Below are 21,794 nucleotides of genomic sequence, written 5' to 3'. Positions count from 1 at the left end.
ACAGTAATAATAGAGAGCAAAAGCAGACTTTCAAAGAGTTCACACATTGCAATTATTAGACACAGAATATGGAAAAGTATACTGGATTAAGATATTTAAAGAAATAAAGAAGTGTTAAAAAATATGATTAAAGAGAGATTGGAGGGGTGCCTGGATGGCTCAGTTGGTTAAACGTCCAACTCTTGGTTTTTGGCTCAGGTCATGATCTCAGGATCATGAAATGGAGCCTCTCGTGGGGCTCCATGCTCAGCACAGAGTTTGTTTTAGATTCTTTCCCTCTACCTCTCCCCCTGCTTGTACTCATTTGTGCTCTCTTGCTCTCAAAGAAATAAATCTTAAAGTGGGGGGGGACAGAATGGTCAACAACCTACACAGCAACATGCCTAAGTTTTATTGTGACTCCTGTGAAACACACTTCACCCATGACTCCCCATCTGTGAGAAAGACATACTGCAGTGGTAGGAGATTCAAAAAGAATGTGCAAGACTGCTAACGGAAGTGGATGGAAGAGTAGGCTCAGAGCTCTATATCAACAAGGAAAGATACCTCCTGGGATGCCTGGGTGGCTCAATTGGTTGGGCAGCAGCTGCCTTTCGCTCCGGTCATGATCCCAGTGTCCTGGGATCAAGTCCCGCATCAGGCTCCTTGCTCGGCGGGGAGCCTGCTTCTCCCTCTGCTTCTGCCTGCCATTCTGTCTGCCTGTGCTCGCTCTCTCTCCCTCTCTCTCTCTGATAAATAAATAAAATCTTTAAAAAATAAAAAAAAAATTAAAAAAAGATACCTCCTACTCCATTCTGTGTTCTCCCTCCTGAAAGAGCAATGATCCTACCTCCCACCAGTCTCCCAGTTCCTCCTTGTGCTGGTATGATGCCAGCACCCCATCATGGAGCCCTCCCATCATGCCAATGATGGAGTCTCCTATTCCTGGGATGATGCAAGTAGGACCTGCTCCTGGAACGAGGCCACCTATGGTGGGCTACATACCACAGATGCCTAGCCCCCAATGATGAGAACTCCCTCCCTCCCCATGATGGTGCCATTCAGCCAGGAATGACCCCACCAGAAAGATAGAGAGGAGAGCCTCTTTATATCCATTTTACATAACTTGTTCTACTTCACCAGGAGGTCAAGGTGTGGTAACTCTGGGTGTTTTCTAGCAGGACAGAGTGTTCTAACAGGGCAGGGAAGACTTTCCCTTCCTATCAAAGACAGAATAGTTTTGGTAAGTGACTAATGGGACCAAAAAGGGGGGGGAGCAATTTTTATTTGTATTGTGAAATGTGAAAATAAAATTGTCAACTCTTTTAGTTTAAAAAAAATTTTTAGGGACGCCTGGGTGGCTCAGTTGGTTAAGCAGCTGCCTTCGGCTCAGGTCATGATCCCAGCGTCCTGGGATAGAGTCCCACATCCGGCTCCTTGCTCGGCAGGGAGCCTGCTTCTCCCTCTGCCTCTGCCTGCCATTCTGTCTGCCTGTGCTTGCTCTCTCCCCCTCTCTCTCTCTGATAAATAAATAAAATCTTTAAAAAAAATTTTTTTTAAATAAAAATAAAATATGGTTACAGAACATGAGACTATTAAAAAACACTATTGACTGAATGCTTGCATCCCCTCAAAATTCAAATTTAAAATCCAACCCCAATGTGATGGTATTAGATGTTGGAGTCTTTGGGAGGTCATTAGGGCATAAGAGTGGAGCCCTCATGAATGGGTTCTTGCCTTTAAAAAAGAGACCTCAGTAGACTCCTTCACTGCTTCTTCCATGTAAGGACACAGTGTGAAGATAGTCATCTATGAACCAGGAAGCAGGCTCTCACCAGATGCAAATTTGCCAGCACCTTGATCTTAGACTCCCCAGCCTCCAAAGCTATGAGAAATAAATGTTTATTATTTAAACCGCCCATCCTATGGTATTTTTATTACAGCAGCCTGAAGAGACTAAGACAAAAATAAGCAAATCTGAAAAGAAGCAAATTGTATTCCTAGTAAAAAAAATAATAATAATAAAGTCACTGAAACTAACAAATCCCATGGAAAAGATGAACTAGAAGATTAGACACAAAAAATAGTATTACCAAAATGTTAGGTAGTTATGAAGAATTAATGCAGTATGCACCTTACAGAGACAAAAATATGGAAAACATAATAGCTAGGTGAAAAAAAAAAACAGAAGATGAAGTAAGTATCTAACAAAAGTCTAATTGGAGTTTCAGAAGCAACAGAAATAGAATGGGGAGAAATAGAATGGGGAAGAGGTACTATCTAAAGAGATAATGACTAGTCATTTCTCAGAAGAAACCAATACACAGTTTCAGGAAATTCAGTGAATTCCACGTAGGATAAATAAAAAGAAATCCATACCTAGATTTCATCACAATGAAATATTAGAATATTTAAAACCAGGAGAAGATTTTTCAAACAGCAGTCAGACTGGAACAATAAATCAGTGTCAAAGGAGTGACAATGTTAACTAATGTCCTATTCGCAAAAATGGAAACCAGAAGCAGTGAAACAGAATGTTCAATGTGGTAAGAAAAAAAACTAGCAAAATATATCCAGTAAAAAGATTTCAAGAGCAAGTGTAAAATAGACATTTTCAGACAAAATAAAATTTAAGAATTAGCCACCATTAGACCATGATTTAAAAAAAGTTCTAAAACTAAGTTATGCATTAGAAATATAATGAACAGTATATATATTTAAATGCTCTAGTATAGAGTCATATTTTTAAATGCAAAAAAGGTAAAAATCAATTTTAATATTGATCTATTTAATTCAATGGATCAAAAAATGATTTCAAGGGGCACCTGGGTGGCTCAGTGGGTTAAGCCTCTACCTTCCACTCAGGTCATGATCTCAAGGTCCTGGGATCAAGTCCCACATCGGGCTCTCCGCTCAGCAGGGTGCCTGCTTCCTTTCTCTCTCTCTGCCTGCCTCTCTGCCTACTTGTGATCTCCCTCTGCCAAATAAATAAATAAATACCAATAGTTTTTTTAAAAACGATTTCAATAAATAATCAATATAAAAATCATCAATAACATATTTCACCCTTTTTGTACTAGGTGTCTGAAATCCAGTATGCACTTTATAGTTACAGTGAATCTCAATTCAGATCAGTAATTATATTTCAAGTACTCCATATCCACATGGCTGGTGGCTATCATATTGGTCAGCACAATGCTAAGAGATATACCTAGAAGGAAAATTATTCCTGGTGAAATGGCTGAGATGTAGGAAGAGAGGATGAGCAAAACAAGTGATAAAAAGGTGGGCAAACCCAATGTTCCCAAGGGACACTGACTGTATAAAACCATAATATTTATGCAGTACACCAGAAGTTAGGGAAAGGTTTGATCAGATTCTGTTTAAATAGTTTGGGGCAAGACTACTTCACAAGGAATTTGTATACCTCGTATTGCATCGTAGTAAGAGGTACAACAATGCGTAGTTGGTGATGGCAAGACTGTGTCAAGATGAGACAGCCAAATCCCTCTATCACAAAGTCATATTTTTCTCACTTTTTACCAAAACTCAATCCATGGGGTGAGAACAGGAAAAAAAGAAGTACAAAGTCTGTGAGATAGAAGCATATCTGGTGTGTTTGATGGGCACCTGGGGGGCTCAGTGGGTTAAGCAACTGCTTTTAGCTCAGGTCATAATCTCAGGGTCCTGGGATGGAGCCCCAGGTTGGGCTCCTCCTGCTCTGCAGCCTGCTTCACCCTCTCCCTCAGCTCCTCCCCCTGCCTGTATTCTCTCTCTGTCAAATAAATAAGTAAAATCTTAAAAAAAAAAAAAAAAAGAAAAAAGAAAGAACGAAAGAAAGAAAAGAAAGGAAAAGAAAAGAAAAGGAAAGGAAAGAAAAAAGAAGTTGTGTATGTTAGAGAAATAGTAGGGAGAGAGATTCCCTATACTGCAGCCCTTGACTAAGCTAATATCTGATAAGAATCATTTACCTATTAACAATTCTCTTAAAAAGAATGTATCAGAATCACTAAAGGAACTATTTAATGACTAAAGATCATTTCATCAGAATTAACAAGTAATCCCTGTTGATATTGAACCTGGACCCCCCTGGGCCATTATTCCATACCCACCCCCATCTCCAGCTTCTTTGTGCTTTTGCCTCTATGGGCCCCATCTGTGATTATCTTCAGAAGACAGGCCTCAGCCACAGACACTATTTGGCTGCCTGAAAAAGGCCGAAAGTATCTGAGAGACCGGGTACCCCTTAGTTTAGTTGGGGTGACTCTGAGCCATGGAGTAACTTCTGAAAGCCCCGCCCTCTCTCAAGTTGTGACAAAATATGAGCTATAATTTGTTCTCCAAAACTTTCCTGTACAACCCAGTTGAGGCTAGAACTGTGCCAGAAACTGTACCCTCACTTGGATTCCTCCTTTTCACTGACCTGTTTCTCCTGCTCCCTTACCTGTTTCTCCCAAGAGCAATTCCCTAGTAAATAAATCACTTGCACATAAATACTCGGTTCAGGGTTGGCATCTGCAGAACGTGATACAAGGAAAACCCTAATTTTGAACACCACGTAACATCTGGAATATACATAACAAATCTAATTCTATATACTCATATGCAAATCCAATTCTATATACTCATATGCAAAAAATATGCATATATACACTCATATACTCATATGCAAAATATACATATACAAATCTAATTCTATATGCTCATATGCAAAAATATGCAAAATTCTATATACTCATATGCAAAATCTAATTCTATATACTCATATGCAAAATGGAACAAAAATAGGAATCCTTTCTACTTCCATTTGAAGTAATCGCTTTCTGTTAGCAGACATTGTAAATAATTCATCGTGAGCGGTCAGTGCAAGGCTGATCCATGAGTGGCATCCACCAGCCAGGGTACACCACTGTACACACCCTAGGGTTAAGCTGCACTCAGACACATAGTATTAGCATTATTGAAAACTCAGCTGGGCTTCACTTTTCTGGATGTGTAAAACTTCTTTGGTTCTTGAATACAAGCAAATCGCTCACCATTCCTAAAGACTGAATGTGGTGCTTATTGTCTTAGGGACAATGAGTCTAGTGTTTGGTGCTCAGACTACATGTTTCAAAGGGAATCTTTGTCTGCTTCACATGAAATAAATCAGAATCTATATTTATTGCGGAAAGAACAATCCAGCAACCTTCACTCTAAGAAATCAGCCTTGGTGGCCTTAAGTTACAACCGTTAGGTAAAGTCATAGGTAGCCATTTGGTAATATAAGCCAGAGACTTCTAAGAGGTGCTAAGAAGAAACCAGAAAATGGAATCCACCCCTCACCTTTCTCTAGCCATTTTTAACCACTGAGAATTTTTTTTACAATTATGTAAATTGTTTTCAAGTACATTTCTACAAGAACTTTTTACAAACCAAAATTTCTCCCAATTTTGGGAGAAATATTTAATTTCTATATTAATTATCTATTAATCTATCTATAAATATTTAAATATTTATAGATGTAAGCATGTGATAGTCCGAGTTCTGCAAACAATGCAGAGAAAACTCATCAAGTTGGGCTCTAGTGGTTTGTAAGAAATATTTTGAAAATTATCTGCTGAGGTTCATTATTGTCCTCTAAAGGACACACGCACACATACATATATCAATAATGGAAACAAGGTCAACAAAAAAACACTTCTCTAACCTTATATTAAAAGTGTAACTTTAGGAGGCAGAAAGAGGAGGATGCTGGGCTTGCCTCATCCCTCCAACACAGCTAGGTCAATTTCAAATCATTTTGAACAACTAGGAAATAAATCTGAGAATTAGAGAACCAATGTACACAATTGGAGGGAGAGAACCTGGCAGATGCGAGTTTCAGAGGTATGAATTGGGGTAGAGAAATGCCAGGGTGCTGGCAGAAGGGAGGGAGACCTTTACCTGGAGGGAAGCAGGACAGAGCGGGGGAGAGAGCAGCATGTAGGGTTTGCACAAGGCACCACGGTGTAGTGATCCCCTGGCTTGCACTGGGAGAGAACATTCCCCTTCCTGGAGGACACCTGGAAGAGGGTAGATTGCCATTCCCAGACCAGAAGGCCCATCAGGTACCACTGAGCAGTCCTTCAACAGCAGGGGACAGAGGCGTGCACAGAGGGCAGCTAACCTGGTTGTAGCTTCCTGCTGTGCTTCACCCTAGCCCCCAGGCACCCAAGCAGGCCTGCAACTGCTTTCCTGGGAGAGAATGATGTCATGTCACCATGAGGTTCTCCTCCAGGGGCAGGGAGTGGGTCCTTTAAGATTTGGAGTTTTGAATGCCAGGTGTCAGCCAGAAATAAAACACAGAACTGGGCATGCCGATGGCCCACACAGACAGGTTGAGGGCAGGGATCTGATGAAAGCCTGGGACACAGAAGGGGAGACTGTTCGCTTTTCTGTAAGGGCTTCCTGAACAGCACCAGTAGCAAATTCCCCTCCCCAAGGAGGAGAGACCAGGATGATGTCATCTTCTACCTACCAGCACAGTCGGACCTCAGAGAGAAACAAGCACCTCCAGCGAAGGCTAGAGCCCCTTACACCAAACCCCACAGCTCTGCACCGAGCAGGGACATCTTTCCAAGGGCAGGTCTGACTATGAGCCAGAGCAGCTTCTCCCTCAGAAGACTGACACAACCCCCCACCCCAATCTACCAAGTATACTAATGAAAGAGTGCTCCAAAGCTTCAGCTTCGGTTCTGGTGGAAATAGAACCAGACTTTTTTTTTTTTTTTTTTTTTTTTTTAGTATTTTATTTTTTATTTCCTTTCTTTTTTCTTTGTTCTTTTTAAATTGGGCTTATAGTTTTTTGTTCATTTGTTGGTTTGTTGCATTTTCTTGGTTTTTGGATCAAGCTTCCTTTTTTTTTTTTTTCCTTCTTTATTTTTGGAATCAGGCTTATAGCTTTTTGTTTGTTACTTTTTCATTCTTTTTCCTTCTTTTCTTGGATCAGCCTTTTTTTTTTTTTTTTTTAATCAGGCTTACCTTAACAGACAAATCAAAGCACACCCAGTTAAAGAACTCTCCACTGTAAGCAAGGGGGAATTGTGTAAAGGACTGATCTGTAGGAAAGAGCAACCAAAACGCAACAGCAGCACATGCACAGCATACACCAGAAACACTTCCTGAACTGCCAGGCCCTGCACAGTATATGACCCCTGCTTAATACAATATAACTCTCAGGAGGAGAAAACAACAAGCTTTTATGACACACAAAAGACAGAATGACAAGATCGATGAATTGTCCCCAAAAGAAAGATCGAGAAGAAATCACAGCCAGGGATTTGCTAAAAACAGATGTAAGCAAAATATCTGAACAAGAAATTAGAACAACAGTTATAAGAGTACCACCTGGGCTTGAAAGAAGTACAGAAGACACTAGAAAAGACACCAAAACAGAGGTGCAAAACCAACTGGTTATAATCACAATGAAGATGGAAGAAACAGAGGAATGAATGCATGATACAGAAGATAAAATTATGGAAAATAATGAAACTGAAAAGAAAAGGGAAAGAAAACTATTAGATCACAAATATTGACTTAGGGAACTCGGCAATTCCGCAAAGTGCATTAATATCATATGACAGGAGTTCCAGAAGAAGAAGAGTGGAGGAAAAATTTATTTGAATAAATTTATTTGAATAAATTAGAGCTGAGAACTTCCCTAATCTTGAGAAGGAAACAAGCATTCAAGTCCAGGAGCCACAGAGAACTCCCCTCAAAATCAACAAAACAGGTCAGCACCAAGACATATCATAGTGAAACTTGGAAACTACAAAGATAAAGAGAGAATTCTGAAAGCAGCTCAGGGATAAAAGGTCCCTAACCTACAAGGGTAGACACATAAGTTTAGCAGCAGACCCATCCATAAAAACTTGGCAGGCCAGAAGAGAATGGCATACATACTGCACATGTTAAATGGGGAGAAAATGCAGCCAAGAATACTATATCAATCAAGGCTGAAGGAGAGATAAAGAGTTTCCAAGACAAGCAAAAACTAAAGGAGTTTGTGAACATTAGACCAGCTCTGTAAGAAATATTAAAGGGGACCCTTTGAGCAGGAAAGAGAGGCCAAAAGCAACAAAGACAAGAAAGGAACAGAGACAGAGACAATCTACAAGAAGAGTGACTTTACAGGTAATACAAGGACACTAAATTCATAGCTATCAATAATTACTTTGAATATAAATATACTAAATATGTCAATCAAAAAATATAGGGTATAAGAAAGGATTTAAAAAAAAAACCAAGACCCATCGATATGCTGCTTATAAGAGACTCATTTTAGACCTAAAGACACTTCCAGATTGAAAGTGAGGGGATGGAGAATCATCTATCATGCTAATAGTCATCAAAAGAAAGCTGGAGTAGCCATCCTTACATCACACAAAGTATATTTTAAACCAAAGATTATAGTAAGAGATGAAGAAGGGCACTATATCATAATAAAGGGGTCTATGCAACAAGAAGATCTAATAATTATACATATTTATGCCCTCAACTTGAGAGCAGCCAAATATATAAATCAGTTAATAACAAATCTAAAGAAACTCACTAATAATAATACAATAATTATAGGGCACAGTAACACCCCACTCACAGCAATGAACAGATCTAAGCAGAAGATCAACAATGAAACAGGGGCTTGAATGACACACTGGACCAGATGGACTTAACAGATATATTCTGGGCATTTCATCATAAGGCAGCAGCAGAATCCACATTCTTTTCGAGTACACATGGAACATTCTGTAGAATAGATCACATACTGGGTCACAAATCAGGCCTCAACTGGTACAAAAAGATTGAGATTATACCACGCATATTTTCAGACCACAACACTAAAAAACTTGACATCAACCACAGTAAAAAATTTGTAAAGACCACAAATATGTGGAGGTTTAAGAACAACCTACTAAAGAATGAATGCATTAACCAGGAAATTTAAAAAGAAATTTTTAAAAAAAGGACATTCAAGCAGATGAAAATGAAAACACTGCAGTCCAAAACCTCTGGGATGCAGCAAAGGTGGTCATAAGAGGGCAGTATATAGCAATACAGGCCTTCGTCAAGAAACAAGTTAAGTCTCAAATACACAACCTAACTTTACACCTAAAGAAGGTGAGAAAAGAACAGCAAATAAAGCAAAGAACCAGCAGTAGAAGGGAAATAATTAAGATTAAAGCAGAAATAAAAGATAGAGAAACAAAGAAACAAAACAGTAGAACAGATCAACGAAACTAGGAGCTGGTTCTTTGAATTAACAAAACTGATGACCACCTAGCCAGCCTTGTCAAAAAGAAAAGAGAAAAGACCCAAATAAATAAAATCATAAATGAAAGAGGAGTGATCAAAACCAACACCACAGAAATACAAACAGAAATACAAACAATTATAAGAGAATATTATAAGCAACTATACGCCAACAAACTGGGCCATCAGGAAGAAATGAATAAATTCCTAGAAACATATAAACTAACAAAACTGAAACAGGAAGAAATAGAACATTTGAACATACCTATAACCAGCAAAGAAATTGAATCAGTAATCAAAAATCTCCCAACAAACAAGAGTCCAGGGCCATATGGCTGCAGGGGAATTCTACCAAACATTTAAAGATGAATTAATACCTATTCTTCTAAAGCTGTACCAAAAAATAGAACTGGAAAGAGAACTTCTAAACTAATTCTATGAGACCAGCATTACCTTGATTCCAAACCCAAAGACCCCACTAAAAAGGAGAATTACAGACCAATATCCTAGATGAACACAGACACAAAATTTTTCAACAAGTACTAGCAATACATTAAAAGGATTATTCACCATGATCAAGTGGGATTTATTCTGGGCTGCAGGGGAAGTTCAAGATCCACAAATTGATCAGTGTAACACATCACATTAATAAAAGAAAGGGGGCGCCTGGGTGGCTCAGTGGGTTAAGCCTCTGCCTCCGGCTCAGGTCATGATCTCAGGGTCCTGGGATCGAGTCCCACGTCGGGCTCTCTGCTCAGCCAGGAGCCTGCTTCTCCTCTGTCTCTGCCTGCCTCTCTGCCTACTTGTGATCTCTGTCTGTCAAATAAATAAATAAATAAAAATCTTAAAAAAAATAAAATAAAATAAAATAAAAGAAAGGACAGAGTACCTGGGTACTCAATTGGCTAAGCATCCAACTCTCGATTTCAGCTCAAGTCATGACCTCAGAATCATGAGATTGAGCCCCACATCAGGCTCCATGCTCAACTGGGAGTCTGCTTAAGATTTTCTTGCTCCCTCTCCTTCTACTCCCCCCCACACACATTCATTCTCTCTCTCTCTCTTTCTCTCTCAAATAAATATTTTTCAAAAGAAATGAAATAAAAGAAAGGATAAGAATCATATGATGCCCTCAATAGATGCAGAAAAAGTATTTGACAAAGACAGCATCTTTTCTTAATAAAAAAAAAAAAAAATCCTCAAGAAAGTAGGGATAGAAGGAACATACCTCAACATCATAAAGACATATACTAAAGACCTACAGTTACTATCATCCTCAGTGGGGGAAAAACTGAGTTTTCCCCTGAGGTCAGAAAGGGATGTCCACTCTTACCACTGTTGTTCAACCCAGTACCGGAAGTCCTAGCCTCAGCAACCAGACAACAAAAAGCAACAAAAGGCATCCGAATGAGCAAGAAAGAAGTCAGACTTTCATTATTTGCAGACAACATGATCCTCTAAGTAGAAAACCCGAAAGACTCTACCAAAAAAATTGCTAGAAGTGATACATGAATTCAGCAAAGTCGCAAAATATAAAATCAACATAGAGAAATCTGTTGCATTTAAAAAAAGAAAAAATCTGTTGTACTTCTATACACAAATAATAGCAGCAGAAAGAGAAATCAAGAAACCCATTCCATTTACAATTGTACCAAAAATCATAACATACCTAGGAATAAATCCAACCGAAGTGGTAAAAGATCTGTATGCTGAAAACCATAGAACATTTATGAAAGAATCTGAAGATGGGCGCCTGGGTGGCTCAGTGGGTTAAGTCGCTGCCTTCGGCTCAGGTCATGATCTCAGAGTCCTGGGATCGAGTCCCGCATTGGGCTCACTGCTCAGCAGAGAGCCTGCTTCCCTCTCTCTCTCTCTCTGCCTGCCTCTCCATCTACTTGTGATTTCTCTCTGTCAAATAAATAAATAAAATCTTTAAAAAAAAAAAAAAAAAAGAAAGAAAGAATCTGAAGAAAACACAAAGAAATGGAAAAACATTCCATGTTCTCAGAATAGAAGAACAAATATCATTAAATTGTATATACCATCCAAAGTAATCTACATATTCCATACAATCCCTATCAAAATAGCATTTTCCAAACAGCTAGAACAAACAATCCTAAAATTTGTATAGAACCAGAAAAAAACCCAAATAGCCAAGGCAATGTTGAAAAAGAAAAAGAAAGTGGGAGGCATCACAATCCCAGACTTCAAGCTGTGTTACAAAGCCATAATCATCAAGACAGTATGGTACTGGCACAAAAACGAACACATAGATCAATGGAACGAAACAGAGAACCCAGAAATGAACTCACAACAATATGGTCACTTAATCTTACACAAAGCAGGAAAGAATACCCAATGGAGGAGCACCCAGGTGGCTTAGTCAGTTAAGCATCCAACTCTTGATTTCAGCTGAGGTCATGATCTCAGGGTTATGAGATCAAATCCCACGTCAGGCTCCACAATGCGTGTGGAGCCTACTTAAGATCCTGTCTCCCTCTTCCTCTCTCCCTCTGCCCCTGGCCCCTCTACTCTCTCCCTCTTAAAAAAGAAAAAAAAAAAAAATCCAATGGCCTTAGATGCAGCAATTCCTTTTCTAGTAATTTATCCTAAAGATAAATCCCAATGAGTGAAAAGATTGTATCTACATCTATAGATATGTCCATATCCACATCCATCCACCTAGCTGTCTATCAATTTATCTATCTACTCTCAATAGAAAGATACTCAGGAGTGTAGCAGAGGCTAACTTCAGGAAGGGCAATAAGTAGTACAATGCTTTATATCGTTATATTTATTTGTACTTCTTGGGCTTTGAGCCTTATTATCTTTTAAAAAAATTTTTTTTAAGATTTTATTTATTTATTTGATAGAGATCACAAGCAGGCAGAGAGGCAGGCAGAGAAAGAAGAAGGGAAGTAGGCTCCCCGCCAAGCAGAGAGCCCGACGCGGGGCTCGATCCCAGGACCCCGGGATCATGACCTGAGCCGAAGGCAGAGGCTTTAACCCACTGAGCCACCCAGGCGCCCCTAAAAAAAAAATTTTTAACAGAAATTTCCAAAAGCACCATATTCTAAGCATGCATATGAGGCTTTAAGGAAATAGAGGTCTACTTCCATTGGTTATTTGATTCATTTCTTTGATTCAAAATCATTCACGAGACTGATTAAAATACTCTGGAGTGCAGCTTGTATTATAAATAGCTCAAATTCATTCCAGGTTTTGGACAGTAGATGAATTTTTCCATTGACACCATAGTGCAAGAGTACATAGTGCATACCCCTTTGTAGTATTTTCTCCACCTCTGTGGGATTTCTCCAGGGTGATGTGGGAACATACAACAATACATCACCACTGATCTTAAGGGGATACAAAAGGGAGCCTGCTAGATTCCACTGAATACTTAGCTACCCCGACCACTTTACATGAGTGCGTCACTGAATCCCTACAATGCCATTATGAGGAAAGTATTTTTATCCTCATCAGTCTGAGACTCAGAGAATCAAATAAGTGGCCCAAGAGAGCCAGAGGACTAGCAATGCGCTGGGCTGGGAAGCAAATCCAGATACATTTGGTGCCTCAGTGGAGTGTGGACATCAGGTGAACAAGAATCACAAATAACTAGCTATACTTAGTAACAACATAATCAATGCTTTTTAGTGGAGATTAACGAGGCCACATCATTCCTAAAATATTGGTAAACTGATAAAAAAAAAACACGTTAAATGCAGACAGGAAAAAAAAAAGACTTAGATCTGATTCTATTAACACACACAAAAAAATAAAACGTAAATTTAGGAATCTTGAGGTTCAGTTGGAATAATACTAAAAACAGGGTTTTTTGAAAGATTTTATTTATTTATTTATTTGACAGACCGAGATCACAAGTAGGTAGAGAGGCAGGCAAAGAGAGAGAGGAGGAAGCAGGCTCCCCAGCCCGATGTGGGACTTGATCCCAGGACCCTGGGATCATGACCCAAGCTGAAGGCAGAGGCTTTAACCCACTGAGCCACCCAGGTGTTCCTAAAAACAGTTTAAATGCTCCCACAACTAGCTTAGCTTTACCAGTGAGAAAACTCAAATCATCCTTCATTAATTTCTTTTAACTGTGTAATGGTATATCGTGAAACTGGCCAAGTATTTGTGGCTTGTTTTATCCCAAATCTGCTCATTGAAGTCTCTGTCTAAAGAATTTGGGCTTTTAGGTTTACTTTGCAGTATCTAGCCTAAAAGGAAAAAGGACTCGAAGTTACAGCAGGCAACAAACTTCAGAGAAATAGCAGGAAGGACTTAGAACATGAATTCCTTTCAGTCCCAAAGAGACGCTGTTCCAACAGGACTCAGGTCAGAGGGCTGGGCACTGCTGGGGCAGGTCACATGGCTGATCTGGGCAAACTTGTTTTGTGAAGAAACAGATGATTTCTAGCTATGAGGCTATTGTTCCTGTAACTTTTTAGCATCAGTGAAATTCAGTTAAATCCATTCCAAAATGACAAGCAAAAGAAAAGAACATTCCGAATAAATTGCAGATGAATGGAGATTTCGCCTGCTTCCTTGGGAATACTATGAGCATCTTACAAAAGGGGCCATATCCTGTTTCCTTCTCTGGTTGCTACAACTGTGGTTTGTATATTGGCTGTATCACTAATGCGAATTTACAACCCAAAAACGCCAAAAGAAAAAGAAAATCAGTACTCCTTCACAAATATGCAGTTTTCTTTCCCTAGCTTTCAACAAGCACTGTTTTAAGTCATCATTATTTTTTTCTGCACTGGAACCAAACCTACACATCTTTTTCATATCCTACTGCTAACACAGAAGGTGAAATACTGACAAAAATGAAAGGAGTTGCAAGTTCAGCGTTAATCCAAACCAGGCGAACACTACTGGGATATTTAAAACTCAACAGTGCCTCCTAGTGCACCCATAAAAATTAGCAGGTGCACCTCCTAGTGCGCCAATAAAAAATAGCCCCAAATCCAAAATAAATCAGGTTGGAAAAAACTAAATTAGGAGGCATTCATGAACTGATACTTTAAGATAATCTAGGAATTAGTCTTTGGGATGAACGTATTTACTTTAACTAACGTAAGGAAATTACTTGCAACTAAAAATAGGGCATTAAGAAAGGTCTAGATCCAGGGGGAGGGACATTGCACTAGAGCACGTGGAAAGAGATAATGCAAAATATAAATACATGCTTTGAAAAAAAAGAAAGCAAAGGAAGGAAGAGGAGGAGGAGATGGAAACAGACTCTTGTTGTGCCCAGAGCATACCAGCTAGAAGGAATATCAAGAACTTGGATAACAAGGGACGCCTGGGTGGCTCAGTTGGTTAAGCAGCTGCCTTCGGCTCAGGTCATGATCCCAGCGTCCTGGGATCGAGTCCCACATCGGGCTCCTTGCTCCGCAGGGAGCCTGCTTCTCCCTCTGACTCTGCCTTCCACTCTTTCTGCCTGTGCTCGCTCTCACTCTCTCTCTTACAAATAAATAAATAAAATCTTTAAAAAAAAAAAAAAAAAAGAACTTGGATAACGAGAATACGGCATTTTGCTCTGAGGCAAGATGCGGCTTTGTTAATTTCCTCATAAGAGAACTCCTATTAATTGATGTTCTTCTTGCCCACCGGCTAGCATCTGCAACCTCTGGCCACCAGAGCAATTACCAGTACTTTTTTTTTTCCACCACTGCCCCTGAAGTTGGAAATCTGTTTTTTCTATTTAAATGATCATAGCTTTTTCCAGAAGTTGCTGATATCTGAGGGTCCTCTGGGGATCATGAAAAGAAATAATGCCATGAAACCCAACAAAAAGGTACTTGGACGAGCAAGAGGCACTTGGCTAACAATCCAAGAATGCCATGCCTATAGAATCTCCCCTTGTTGGACCCAAGTGATGTCCCCAGATCCATCCAACATTTCACTCTCATATCTTCATTCTTTCCTTGTGTCACCAAAAATGTATGTGAAGTCCTTATCCCCCTCTGAATTCTATTGTCCTCAACATTCCCTTCACTATTTTTAAGAAATCTTCCTAGCCTGGTACTTTATCTCAATGTCCTCAAAAATGTTATGTAAATGGAGCTTCCTCATGACCTCCATATACAAAAGCATCAACAGAACCTAAATTGTTTGAGAAGAGAAATCTAAGCCTGATAGAATAAAGAAAGCACTCATAATTACAGAACAGCTGTAAATTAGTATCAGAACCCCACTGTATAAGGATATGTTCATTGTATATAATTCTCCTTAAGCTGACTAGTGAAGAAATTGTGCACACTTCTTTTCCCATTTTGGCATCTTCATGTAATGATTTGGAATTATATTTTGATGAAGCCAGTCACATTTGACTATTCTATCTGACATTCTATTTTCCAAAATGAGGGGGGAGACAGGTGAGCAGGCCCATCTGTCTTAACAGAATTAATTCTTACTTTTGTATGTGTTCTCTCTATTGTAAAACTACAAGGAACACTGGGCGGCTCAGTAGGTTAAAGCCTCTGCCTTTGGCTCAGATCATAATCCCAGGGTCTTGGGATCGAGCCCCACATCAGACTCTCTGCTCAGTGGGGAGGCTGCTTCCTCTCTCTCTCTCTGCCTGCCTCCTGCCTATTTGTGATCTCTGTCAGGTGAGTAAATAAAATCTAAAAAAAAAAAAAAAAAAAAAAAAAAACCTAGGGACACCTGGGTGGCTCAGTTGGTTAAGCGGCTGCCTTCGGCTCAGGTCATGATGCCAGCGTCCTGGGATCAAGTCCCACATCGGGCTCCTTGCTTGGCAGGGAGCCTGATTCTCCCTCTGCCTCTGCTGCCACTCTGCCTGCCTGTGCTTGCTCTCTCTCGCTCTCTCTCTCTCTGGCAAATAAATAAATAAAATATTTAAAAAAAAAAAAAAACAACTACAAGGCACAGTAGTGAAATAACCTGTAGTTTTCAGACCAACACAAAATTCTCATTGGAAGAGTTTGCATGTTTTGCAGAAATAAGACTTCTTAAAAAGGCTGCTGCATTTTCATAACTGTCTTTACTAAAAGCCACATCACTAAGAAGCCTTTCTTTTTGTTCCACTAAAGAGATGTGTGACAATTCTAAAGAGAGAGGGCAAAGTTGATGAAGAACAGCACAGGTCATCCGAACTGCATCCAAACAATAGAGCGAGACTGAGTAACAGAACAGTAGGACAAAATTTGCTGCTTGACCCATGGACAAAATGTAATCATTCAAAAAAGGAAAAACACTGTTCAATCAGACACACACCAAACAATATTAAAATTATGACATATTCTCATAATGGAATACTGTGCAGCCACTGAAAATAATGGAGGTCTACATTTATTCAAATGAGGCAAAGTGATGATACATGAAAGAGCAAAAAATATTTACATTTGAAACATCTATGCATTTTATACATATACACACATATGTATGTGTGTGTATCCATCTATAGATACACACACGCACATATATACATACATATATATATATATATATATATATATATATATATATATATATTCTCCTGTTCTTGAGAGAATGCTTTTGCCAGAACATTCTCGCTAACTACTACAGGTCCTCTGAGGTCATGTTGCTTTCCTGTCTCTCAGAGCCAGTACCTCCCCTGTGGGTTATATTATAACTCAACCCTCAACCCTAGTTACTGGCTTTAAATTGGGGAGATGGGGCTATGTCCTGATGGGGGTATGGGAGAGTCATCCTTGATCATCTTCAAGCATGGAAGGAATTCTAGCCTTAATAAGCAAAGTGGGTCACTTCTGCAGGCCCAAAGACTCAGAAAAGTCCAACGATTTGAGATTTTTAGGAGGCATCTATATCACTGTCCCCATCCAAGACGTCAGAGTTCCCTTCTTTCCCAACCTTGGTATTGCAGACCTGCCTTGCTTTAAAACTCAGCTACTCACAAGTAATCTGTGATCCTGGTCCTTTGTTTTCTCTGCCTTCCAACTACAGGCTATGAGAACATTTATATATGGTACCAAGTAAGCCCTCTGGCTTTCACATTTAGCTTATAGTTTCTAATTATTCTTTCTTAACTTTTCATTATCTTTTTCCAAGTGTCAGTTGAGTTTAGCAACAAATACTCAATTGTATTATCCTTATAGTCGCTTTTTCTCTCATTTTTATCACCTGCTTCACACTTCATACCAGCTAATGCATTACCTTCCACTGATACACTGTCAGTTACCCAACAATGGATGTTTTCAAAAATACACTGCCTGTATTTGTCAGGGGCTCACGGACCACCAGGAATAGTCCTCTTTGCCAGTCAGGCAATAGGTGATTCTGCTCCCAGATCTGTGTTTTTTGTTTTGGTCTGGTTGGGTACTTTTTGGACTGCCCACACTAATCCTCAGAGGTGGGAGTGCTCTGAGAATCTACACCTGGGGAGGAGAAGGGAGGGTAAGGCAGCCAGATTAAGCTGAGCGGTGCTACAATATCAACAGAAGACTTAGCTGATTCTCGGAGGAGTTCCAAAAGTTGGATTACCCTTGAGAACCATCCATCCCAAAGGACTGGACTTTGATACCCTTATACTAACAGTCTTTGGATGGGACCACCTGGGAAGAGGCTATGCCTTGGCAAGGCAGCTGTCTTCAGTCAAGGCAACCCCTGATGGTGTCTGAGAGCTGAGAACCGTCTGCTGGCTGAGAGTCCCTCATCCCTGATGGGGACTCTGATCAGGACATCATATCGCCCACCACCAGAATTCAGAACCATGCAGCCCCCTGGATGTCCCCGTCTCAATAAGTATACATTTTTTTAGTTAAAAATAATGACCATCAAATAACAAATAACAAAAATCTGAAATATCAACAGAGGAGACGACAGAGCGGGGGAAAAGGAGGGAACCGTATAAATTTTTTAAAAGTTCATGCCGTTAAAGGGGAGAACATCCTGGTAGACTGGATCATTATTCTAACTGTTCTCTCTCTCCTCAGTAATAGATCATACATCCACACTCTTTCTCATGTAATTTTGCAATGCCCTCATATTGCCTTGGAGTATATTTCTTTATCTTTCGCTCTCTGCTAGGACATCTGACTTGTTAGCAACTATGAGTCCACCAGAGACCTAAAATAGGCTTCCACAGTTAAGCTCACCCTCTTGTGCCTACACTTTAGTTACTAGAACCTACCCGAGCCTGTGGTTCCAAGGAGAGGATGAGAGACACGTGGAGCACAGCCACCCAACCTCTACAGTCCGAAGCAAAGCTATCCCAACCAGCCTACAGAGCTACAATGAGTAGCAGAGTTACGTTGCCAAATACAACCTATGTCAGCTGAACCTCAGCCACTGCATAGATGCATAAATGGTGAAAAAGAATGCTATTGTTTGGGTTCAAGGGATGTCTAATTATAAAACATCATGGTAGCATTAGCTAACTTACATAGATATTAACTGATAGACATCATTAGAAAATATAAGCTTACATATGTGTATGGCATTATTCTAATATCTCAGCAGGAAAAAATAAAGAAATAATCAGTTCAATAAACAACAGAATGGAAATGGGAAGAGAAGTAAAAAAAAAAAGAATAGCAAGAACGAGCAAATAAATAAGGGGAACAAACAGCTTAACTATAAAATAACAATAAATATGAATAAGTAAACTTCATTTTAGAAGACAGACTCACAGATTGAAGAAGTTAAAATTAAACTCTATACTATTTAAAAGGTAGGTTTAAAAGAAGGTAATGTTGAAATAAAGGGATGAGAAAAGGTATAACAAGAAAATGCTTAGAGGGGAGTGCCTAGGTGGCTCAGTGGGTTAAAGCCTCTGCCTTCGGCTCAGGTCATGATCCCGGGTCCTGGGATTGAGCCCCACATCTGGTTCTCTGCTCAGCAGGGAGCCTGCTTGCCTTCCTCTCTCTCTCTGCCTACTTGTGATCTCTGTCAAATAAATAAATAAAATCTTTAAAAAAAAAAAAAAAGAAAAAGAAAATGCTTAGAGGAAAACCAACTATAACAATATTAATATTAAATTGAAAACAGGATGAAAATTTTAGAGGGACCAGAGGGATAACTACATATTAATAACTGCACAAGCACATATCCATGTATCAATACATATAAATGTAATTTAGCAATGCTTGATTGAACAGCTTAATTTTTTATAGATTTAACTAAACAACTTTGAAATATATAAATCAAAGTCTAATATAAAAACCTTCTGCACAGAAAAGGAAACCATCAACATAATGAAAAGGTAACCAAACATCTGCAAATTATATATCTGATAAAAAGTTAACTTCCAAAATATATAAAAAACTCATACAACTCAACAGCAAAGACAAATAAACAAACTAATTTAAAAATGGGCAGAGAATCTGAATAGACATTCTTCCAAAGAAGACATACAGATAACGAACAGGTACATGAAAAGGTACTCAACATCACTTATGATAAGGGACATGTAATTCAAAACCAGAATGAGATATCACCCCATATCTACTAAGGTGGCCATTATCAGAAAGACAAGGCATAAACACTGGCAAGAATGTATAGGAAATGGAACCCTGTGTAATGTTGGTGGGAATGTAAATTGGTGCAGCTACTATGGAAAACAATACAGAGGTTCCTCAAAAATATAAATATAGAACTACCATATGACCCAGCAATTCCACTTCTGTGAATATATCCAAAGGAAACTAAAACCCCATATCAAAGAGAACTGGACAGCCCTGTTCACAGCAGTATTATTTATTTACAATAGCCAAGATGTTGAAAACAACAGTGTCCATCAACAGATAAATGGATAAAGAAGTTGTGGTATATAAAATCATTCAAAGAATAAAACTAGCTCTTAGAAATTAAAAAAACATGGTCAAAAAACCAGGAAAAACTAGACAGAAAAGTTGGAAAATGAGATTAAGAAAATCTCCCAGGGAGTAAAGCAAAAACACAAAGAGAGACAAGAGATTAGAAAATTAGAGTACCCATCCAGAAATTTCAACATAATACTATAAGATCCAGAGAAACAGAGAAAATGAAGAGAAGGAAATCACCAAAGTATAAATATTTTTTAAATGTCCCAGAACATAAGTTTGCAGATTGAAAACTTTCAGATTGAAAGCTTCAAACTATGGGTGAAAAAAAATCTATGCACATCATTAAGAAATTTCAAAATATTTACAGTTCTATAACCAGCCAAACCATCAACAGAACAAAGATATGTTCATTCAAAGTTTCAAAAAAATTACTCATGCACCCTTTTCTGGGAAGCTACTGAAGGATGGTCAACAAAATCAGGTAGCTTTGGAGAAGGAAGAAGGTAGACTTCAAATCAGGAACTGGGAAACACAACTGGAGTCAGAGGCAAAAACAATCCCCAAGCTAATGATAAAAACAGACCCCAAGATCATAGTCCTATACCAACTCCAGACAGTGGCCACTAAACACTACACGAAGTCAGAGGTCTCTGGAGAAGTCTCTGAGGAAAGATTTCTTCAAAAGATGAAATTAATAATTAATGTATGTGACTATACCAAGAGAAGATATACACCCTCTGGCTGGTGTTTGGGTTTGAGTTAATAAAGAGAACATTAAAAACTAAACCTTATCCAAACAAGTATCAACACAAATTGTTGTGCAAGAAAAGAAATTATAGGGGCACCTGCATGGCTCAGTCAGTTAAACGTCTGCCTTCAGCTCAGGCCCTGATCCCAGGGTCCTAAGACGGAGCCTTGCTTCAGGCTTCCTTCTCAGAGGGGAGCCTGCTTCTCCCTCTCCAGATACTCCTACTTCCTCTCTTTCTCACTGTCAAAAAAATAAATAAATAATCTTTGGGAAGGAAAGAAGGGAGGGAGGAAAAGGAAGAAGAAGGAAGGAAGGGAAAGAGGGAGGTTGGGAGACAAGGAGGAAGGAAATCCTAATAAATTATAGTAAGCCCCCAATAAATCAGAAGGAAATATAAGATATTCTGTAGGAACTTGAAAGAATATGGTAGACCCATATGAATTGCAATGATGCTATTTCCAAGACACATTATTAATTTTTAAAAGCAAATTACAAATGGTATAACATTTACATAACACTATACACAAAGTTATACAATGTATTTCTATACCACATCCACATCATATGCCAAGAGCAAAATGTGGTCTGTTGACCAGCAACATCAGCATCATTTAAGATCTAATTAGAAAAACATATTCTCATTTCCCATCCAAACCTACTGGCCCAGAATTTCTAGAGTAGGGCTGAGGAATCAAGCCACTTGCTCATCACTCACTTTTCAGGTAATTCTTAAGCACGGTACAGCTTAAGAACTACTAGAGTATTGCACAAAAAAGGTCCGATTAGAGAAATTAACTCTGGGGGTGGGACTGGGACGGGGTGTGGATATCCTGAAAAGAGAAGTCTGCTAAAGCATTTGATTTTCTTTTTTTTTAAGATTTTATTTATTTATTTGACATAGAGAGAGATCACAAGTAGGCAGAGAGGCAGGCAGAGAGAGAGGGGGAAGGAGGCTCCTCGCTGAGCAGAGAGCCCGATGTGGGGCTCGATCCCAGGACCTGAGCCAAGGGCAGAGG

General features: G+C 39.2%; 1 pseudogene; it reads left to right on the top strand.

Annotated features, from left to right (window-relative positions):
• The first annotated feature begins 367 nt into the window (after nucleotides 1–367).
• On the top strand, nucleotides 368–1,071 carry LOC116570125 (annotated as a pseudogene).
• The last annotated feature ends 20,723 nt before the right edge of the window (nucleotides 1,072–21,794 follow it).

This window comes from Mustela erminea, chromosome 12, assembly GCF_009829155.1.
Source record: "Mustela erminea isolate mMusErm1 chromosome 12, mMusErm1.Pri, whole genome shotgun sequence".
In the NCBI taxonomy this organism is placed as follows: domain Eukaryota; kingdom Metazoa; phylum Chordata; class Mammalia; order Carnivora; family Mustelidae; genus Mustela; species Mustela erminea.
Note: the sequence above shows the minus strand (reverse complement) of the source record. Positions and strands in the feature narration are given on the sequence as shown.